The 7,049-nt window shown below is 40.1% G+C and overlaps 2 long non-coding RNA genes across 2 annotated transcripts; both read right to left on the bottom strand.

Moving 5' to 3' along the window:
• Nucleotides 1-278: 278 nt before the first annotated feature.
• On the bottom strand, nucleotides 279-1,151 carry LOC138498630 (uncharacterized). The gene is made up of 3 exons (XR_011278794.1): nucleotides 1,098-1,151; nucleotides 865-984; nucleotides 279-768 (listed from the first exon to the last, which is right to left on the bottom strand). It is a non-coding gene; the product is annotated as an uncharacterized lncRNA (long non-coding RNA).
• Nucleotides 1,152-6,319: 5,168 nt separating this feature from the next.
• On the bottom strand, nucleotides 6,320-6,805 carry LOC138498629 (uncharacterized). Its single transcript, XR_011278793.1, has 3 exons — nucleotides 6,747-6,805; nucleotides 6,514-6,633; nucleotides 6,320-6,417 (listed from the first exon to the last, which is right to left on the bottom strand). It is a non-coding gene; the product is annotated as an uncharacterized lncRNA (long non-coding RNA).
• Between the last annotated feature and the right edge of the window lie 244 nt (nucleotides 6,806-7,049).

Here is a 7,049-nt window from a genome sequence, read left to right as displayed (position 1 = left end):
CACCTTCTTGCGGCTAACCCGAGGTTCCACTATATCACCATAGTTTTCCACTGTGTATTCAAGACCGCTCTATTCTCAAAACGGTACTAAATCACAGGTAGGGATAAAACAGACCTCTTGCTCTGTGCACATACACTTATATAAACAAAAAGACAGTCCGATATTTACTTAGGCGTCACTAAACACTCTTCCCACAGCAAAAAGTGGTATCAATTATCACAAAATTTTATTAAGATTCTAAGTTTCATAAAACAATCAAAAAAATGATGATCATCGTACATAAAACATATACATTATGCTTAAAACCACACAAGTAGAAATACCATAAGTACGGCAAGTTTTCAGATGTTCTATAAGGATCTTACATTGTGTGTACAACTCACACTCTGATTCCTATGTCACACTACTAATGGCCTATTTACTATTGGTATAATACAAACAACCCGACTTGTACAAGTTTCTGTCCTTAAGATACAGTGATGTAGGACATTCTTCAGGGGAAATTGTCTTGTGCCGCAATTTAAAAATTCTTCTTTCTTAGGGGAGAACTCTGTTGGTCAAAAAGTGAACACCCTATTAGTATCTAGTCATTGAGTATCAATCTCTATTTACATAAAACATGTATACCCTCATCCCTCCAAGGGTAAAGAGTATGTCTTAAATTACATACCTCTCTGCTCAATCATGAATCTTGGGCTTTCTCAGTTAAATATTGTAGATTCCCGATTTCTTCAGGTATTCTAGCGCTTCCTTATCTCTCCCTTCTCTCTAGTAGTATGTAAATAGGGCAAAAAGATATGGGATTTAACACAACCTCCCATATATGTCAACTTCATAGGCTAAAAAATAGGTTCAAAGTCTTACCTATATCAAAGCAGGGTTATGCTACAGTATGGCTGAACATCTTGATCCCAAGTGTTCTGTAAGGATTCCTCCTATATACTGGTGAGTACCAGACTCCACTCCCCTTATAGGGCCAAGTTCCTGTAAGAGATAGATCCCCATTCAGATTTCTATAGTCCTTATAGTTCTACAAATGTCACCTCCACCATGGAGTTTTTCATGGATTTATTCATCCAAATTCTGCCCTCACTTACTTGAGCATCCTTTCTCTTTACCACCAACCCGTAGAAGCACCAATCCTGTGTTCCCGCTAGGATCTGGCGCCCCGCGATTTTCGCGGGTAAAAACGGCTTGAAAACGTGACGTCATGACGTCATCGCGCACCAACACGTAACGCGATGACGTCATCGCGTCACGGGCCCGTCCGAAAACGGTCCCGCGGCCATTAGAGGCACCCCATGTGGTTCTGGGACTCTTAGGCGCCGCATGCAGACACCCCAAGAATGCCTTAAAATAGGATAGTGGCTGGCCTATGTCCTTCTAGAACTAAATAGCTGACCAATATAATACTGGGAAATAATGGCGCAGATAGGGCTTACACCACAACAAGCCAATACATAAAAACATAAAAACAGCACTGTGCCAAATGAGGACTGGGAAATAAACCCAACCCCCTTTTTTTTCCTTTTTTAAGGCAAGATGGCCGTCATCTCTCTATTGACGTGACTTAGGGCACACAAATACCCCCCTTTTTTGGGACAACTTCTCAAATTTCATATCTAACCTTCTATTTCCAGGTAGAAGTCAACAAGGCCACGGAGAGTCGCAAACATAGTTAGGTGTAAACTGAATAAACACCAGATAGCAGAACAAAGATACAAACACCACACAATCAGTCTCCATGTCGAAAACAAAAAGGGAACTGTGTCTTCAGCTGTACAACATAGCGCTATTCTCATAGATATTAATTTGTAACACATCAACTTAACATTTCATTGTGCGGGAGACAGGTCATAAAAACCCTGGCGGGTCCCCCGATGTCATGTGCCAAACTTCAAGGTGTCAAAAACTCATAACACTCTTCCCATTGGCATTATCTTGTAATACATCAACTTTACATTTCATTGTACGCAAGTCATGGGTAAAAAGACCCCAGATGGGTATCGCAACTTAAATCCTCATCACCAAGGGGTGTCAAAAAATTCCAAATCTAGTTATTATACTAATATGAATATGAATTCATAGATATTCTACTAGATTGAAGAACCCCATTGTCCATATTCTCTATTTGCCTAATTAGGCATTATGCCATTCGACTCCTTCATTCAAACCCCTAATGTGACTTTTGGACAAAAAAATAAGTTTTTGTTCTAGATGTAATAATTTTCTGTTGATAGCCACCTGTGACTGTCCCTTAACTTGTTTCAAAATACACCACTCGAAATCGTTACATGAATGTTCCATTTCTATAAAATGTTTGACCATAGGAGCTTGTTCCACCTTATTCCTGATGCAGCTCCTATGTTCAATCATTCTAGTTCTGCATTTCCTATTAGTTTTACCAATGTAGATCAGTTTACATGGACATACAATCAAATAAATCACATTGTTAGTATTGCAATTGGTATGTTCATTAATGTTCCACATCCTGTCCAGTCCCAGATCTACATTTGCTGTTTTTCTTGTTTGAGTACACATAGAACAATTACCGCATGGAAAATGTCCAACAACAGGGGGTAAACCCCATAGATTTGTTTGTTGCAAAGGTCTCTTTTTGGTACTCACATCATTTCTCATTATCAAATTTCGTACGGTGGTGCTTTTCTTAAAAGCTACAATGGGTTTACCCACTTCCTTGGTCATGATCTTGTTCCAATTTCTTGTCACAATACCCTTAATTTTATATGACAGATTGCTGAACGTATTGACAAATACTAAAGGGTTCTCCTTTGTTTTTCTTTCTCTTTGAATTTGCTGGTCAAGGAGGGATTCACGATTATTATTAAAGGCCCTCTTGGCTGCTTTTTTTACCAGAGAGGCCGGGTATCCCCGATGTACCATCTTGGTAATCAGATTGTTTGCTCCATTCTCGTATGATTCATTAGTGCTGCTATTTTTCTTTAACCGCAAAAATTGGCCAAATGGGAGGTTATTCTTCACATGTTGAGCATGACGACTCTTGAAATGTAATAAGGCATTCTTATCAGTTGTTTTAGTATATGGTCGAACTAAAAGTAATCCATTCTGATGGTATATACTGATATCTAAATAATTCACTTCCTTGTTACTTATATTACTAGTGAATTTAAGATATCTATTTTGTAGATTGAGCCATTGTAAAAATTGGTCTGCTTTCTCTTTGTTCCCTTTCCAAATGACGAAAACATCATCTATATAGCGTAACCAACAGATGATGTTATTCTGAAAAGGATTACGTTCATTATAAACTACCGTTTCTTCAAACATGTTGACATACAGATTGGCGACATTTGGGGCCATGGCTGAGCCCATTGCTGTCCCTTCAATCTGTTTGTAGAACTGTCCCATGAATTGGAAGACATTTTTAGTGAGGGCCATCTCTGTGCACCATTTTATGAAAGAACTGGCTACCGGGTGCCCATCATCTCTTTTCAATAAAGTTTCCTCCACTACCTCCAAAGTTGCCAACTGGGGTATGTTGGTGTATAGTGCTTGAATATCTAAGCACATGAGTAAATTAACCGCGGGGTCAAAAGTGTTGCCCTCTATTCTGTTGATAGCATCAGTGGTGTCCTTAATATAGCTTCTCATAATAGGAATGAAGGGTCTCAAATAGAAATCTACAAATTTAGAAAGTGGTTCCAAAAGGGAACTCACTCCCGAAACAATAGGTCTCCCCGGCGGGTTCTCTAAACTCTTGTGAATCTTAGGTAATATGTAAAAAATGGGTACCCGCCCGTTCTCTCTTATCAAATATTCACCCTCTTGTTTACTAATCATCTGTTCATCCACTGCCTTATGTACCTTGTCTCGAATGATATTTAAGAGGTCATTACTGGGATCTCTATCTATTTTAAGGTAATGATTCTCGTCAGATAACAGTTTCTCACATTCCTGAATATAATCATTCCTATTCATTATGACAATAGCGCCTCCTTTGTCTGCTTGGCGAATAATAATCTTATCATTTGCCCCCAAGTTCTTCAAAATCTTCTGCTCTGCTATACTTAAATTAGAATGGTGAGGAATACCCTTAGTTTCCAACTTAGTTACCTCTTCCAAAACCTTTTTTTCAAAAACCTTAGATTCAGCTGATTGTGCACTGCTAGGTGCACAAAAAACGGAGGGATTTCTCAAACCACTGCAATTATCACTTTTATCAAAGGCGTTATCCATAAAGAATTCTTTAAGGTGAACTTTCCGCATGAACTGATTGAATTCAATCCTAAATTCAAAAGGATTATGAAACTTGGTGAGTACAAAGTTCAAACCCTTACTGAGTACTTCTTCTTCCTTTTTAGTGATATGAGTATCTGAAAGGTTCACTACCAACCCCTGTAACTCCTCGTTTGCATCCGTTCTGGTTCCCACTGTCTCTGATCTCCTCCTCTTCCTAAAAAAGTCTGCCTTTGGTTATTCCCCCTCTGGCTGTTGTTCCTTGTACCTCTTCCTCTACCTCTAAAGGGACGGCCTCCACCCCTATTGTTGGGAACATCTGTATCGCCGGATTCGTCATAGTCCGAGGAGCCACCTCCACTCGAACTATACGATGTATTCCGGAACCGTACTCTCCGATTCTGTTTAGTATTAGGTCCGGGCTCTCCAAATTTATAGTCTTTGTTAGTATAACGAAAAGCTTTTTAGTGAGAGAAATTAAGAATGTCCTTCTTCATTCTTTTAATTCTTTCAGAGACAGTTTCATTCTTGAATTCTTGCATCTCTTTAAGATGCTTATCTAAGCCTTTTTTAAAAGCTTCCACATCAAATTTACTCTTGATTTTTTCTTCTAAGTCCTTCAGATCTACTTCGATTTTTTTAGCTGTTTCTTGTGCTGTTTCGATAATTAATATTAGCCAATCCCGGCCATATTTATTGGAAATATAGCTCCATTTTACTTTGAACTCTGGGTTGTCTAAAAATAATCTGGGTTCATTTCTTACAGTAAGACCTTGAGGTAAAGCCTGGTTTTTGACATACTCTAGCATGATGATGGCATGTAATTCTGTACGGATGAGTCTCTTCCTCATCTGGACCAATTCATCCCATTGGTCATCTTTATCGAATGCTTCTAAATCTTTATTGAGACCTCCTATTGGTAAAGATTCTATTAACTTTCGAACATACTCATCATCATAAGCTAAACATTTCTCGGATTCCATCATGAGAACCCTTTAGCTCGTCTCTATACACACTACGTGAAATCGGGGAGAGTCAAGGACAAATTCGTGTCACTTGTCACGTTAACCTCCGAGACCCTATTGGTCTCCAACAACTCTATTCTCAAAACGGTACTAAATCACAGGTAGGGATAAAACAGACCTCTTGCTCTGTGCACATACACTTATATAAACAAAAAGACAGTCCGATATTTACTTAGGTGTCACTAAACACTCTTCCCACAGCAAAAAGTGGTAACAATTATCACAAAATTTTATTAAGATTCTAAATTTCATAAAACAATCAAAAAAATTATGATCATCGTACATAAAACATATACATTATGCTTAAAACCACACAAGTAGAAATACCATAAGTACGGCAAGTTTTCAGATGTTCTATAAGGATCTTACATTGTGTGTACAACTCACACTCTGATTCCTATGTCACACTACTGATGGCCTATTTACTATTGGTATAATACAAACAACCCGACTTGTACAAGTTTCTGTCCTTAAGATACAGTGATGTAGGACATTCTTCAGGGGAAATTGTCTTGTGCCGCAATTTAAAAATTCTTCTTTCTTAGGGGAGAACTCTGTTGGTCAAAAAGTGAACACCCTATTAGTATCTAGTCATTGAGTATCAATCTCTATTTACATAAAACATGTATACCCTCATCCCTCCAAGGGTAAAGAGTATGGGCCTCATTCCGAGTACGGCGCTAACCAATGGCGCTATTAACGCCTTGGTTGACGCCGTACCCGGACCGGCAGCGCCTTGGTGGTTGGCGGAATTACCGCCCCATTCCAAGGTTGGCGGGGCGGTAATTCCCCAATCCCCATTTACCCTTCCCCATTCCCATTCTTGCCCCATAGGGCATAATGGGAGTGGGGAAGGCGTCAATTACGCCACCGTAAATTACGGTGGCGTAATTAACATCAAGGTCCCTTAGCGCCATGGTATTTAACGCCTGCTAAAAGCAGGTGTTAAAAGCACCATGGCGCTAAGGGAACTCGGAGTATGGCGGTAAGGGATTACCGCCACCGCTCTGGTTAGCGGTGGCCGCTATCCCTTACCGCCATACTCGGAATGAGGCCCTATGTCTTAAATTACATACCTCTCTGCTCAATCATGAATCTTGGGCTTTCTCAGTTAAATATTGTAGATTCCCGATTTCTTCAGGTATTCTAGCGCTTCCTTATCTCTCCCTTCTCTCTAGTAGTATGTAAATAGGGCAAAAAGATATGGGATTTAACACAACCTCCAATATATGTCAACTTCATAGGCTAAAAAATAGGTTCACAGTCTTACCTATATCAAAGCAGGGTTATGCTACAGTATGGCTGAACATCTTGATCCCAAGTGTTCTGTAAGGATTCCTCCTATATACTGGTGAGTACCAGACTCCACTCCCCTTATAGGGCCAAGTTCCTGTAAGAGATAGATCCCCATTCAGATTTCTATAGTCCTTATAGTTCTACAAATGTCACCTCCACCATGGAGTTTTTCATGGATTTATTCATACAAATTCTGCCCTCACTTACTTGAGCATCCTTTCTCTTTACCACCAACCCGTAGAAGCACCAATCCTGTGTTCCTGCTAGGATCTGGCGCCCCGCGATTTTCGCGGGTAAAAACGGCTTGAAAACGTGACGTCATGACGTCATCGTGCACCAACACGTAACGCGATGACGTCATCGCGTCACGGGCCCGTCCGAAAACGGTCCCGCGGCCATTAGAGGCACCCCATGTGGTTCTGGGACTCTTAGGCGCCGCATGCAGACACCCCAAGAATGCCTTAAAATAGGATAGTGGCTGGCCTATGTCCTTCTAGAACTAAATAGCTG

The sequence above is a fragment of the Ambystoma mexicanum genome, chromosome 5q, assembly GCF_040938575.1.
Source record: "Ambystoma mexicanum isolate Mex_15411 chromosome 5q, UKY_AmexF1_1, whole genome shotgun sequence".
Classification (NCBI taxonomy): Eukaryota; Metazoa; Chordata; class Amphibia; order Caudata; family Ambystomatidae; genus Ambystoma; species Ambystoma mexicanum.
The sequence above is the reverse complement of the archived record's forward strand: the minus strand, read 5'-3'. Positions and strand labels throughout refer to the sequence as shown.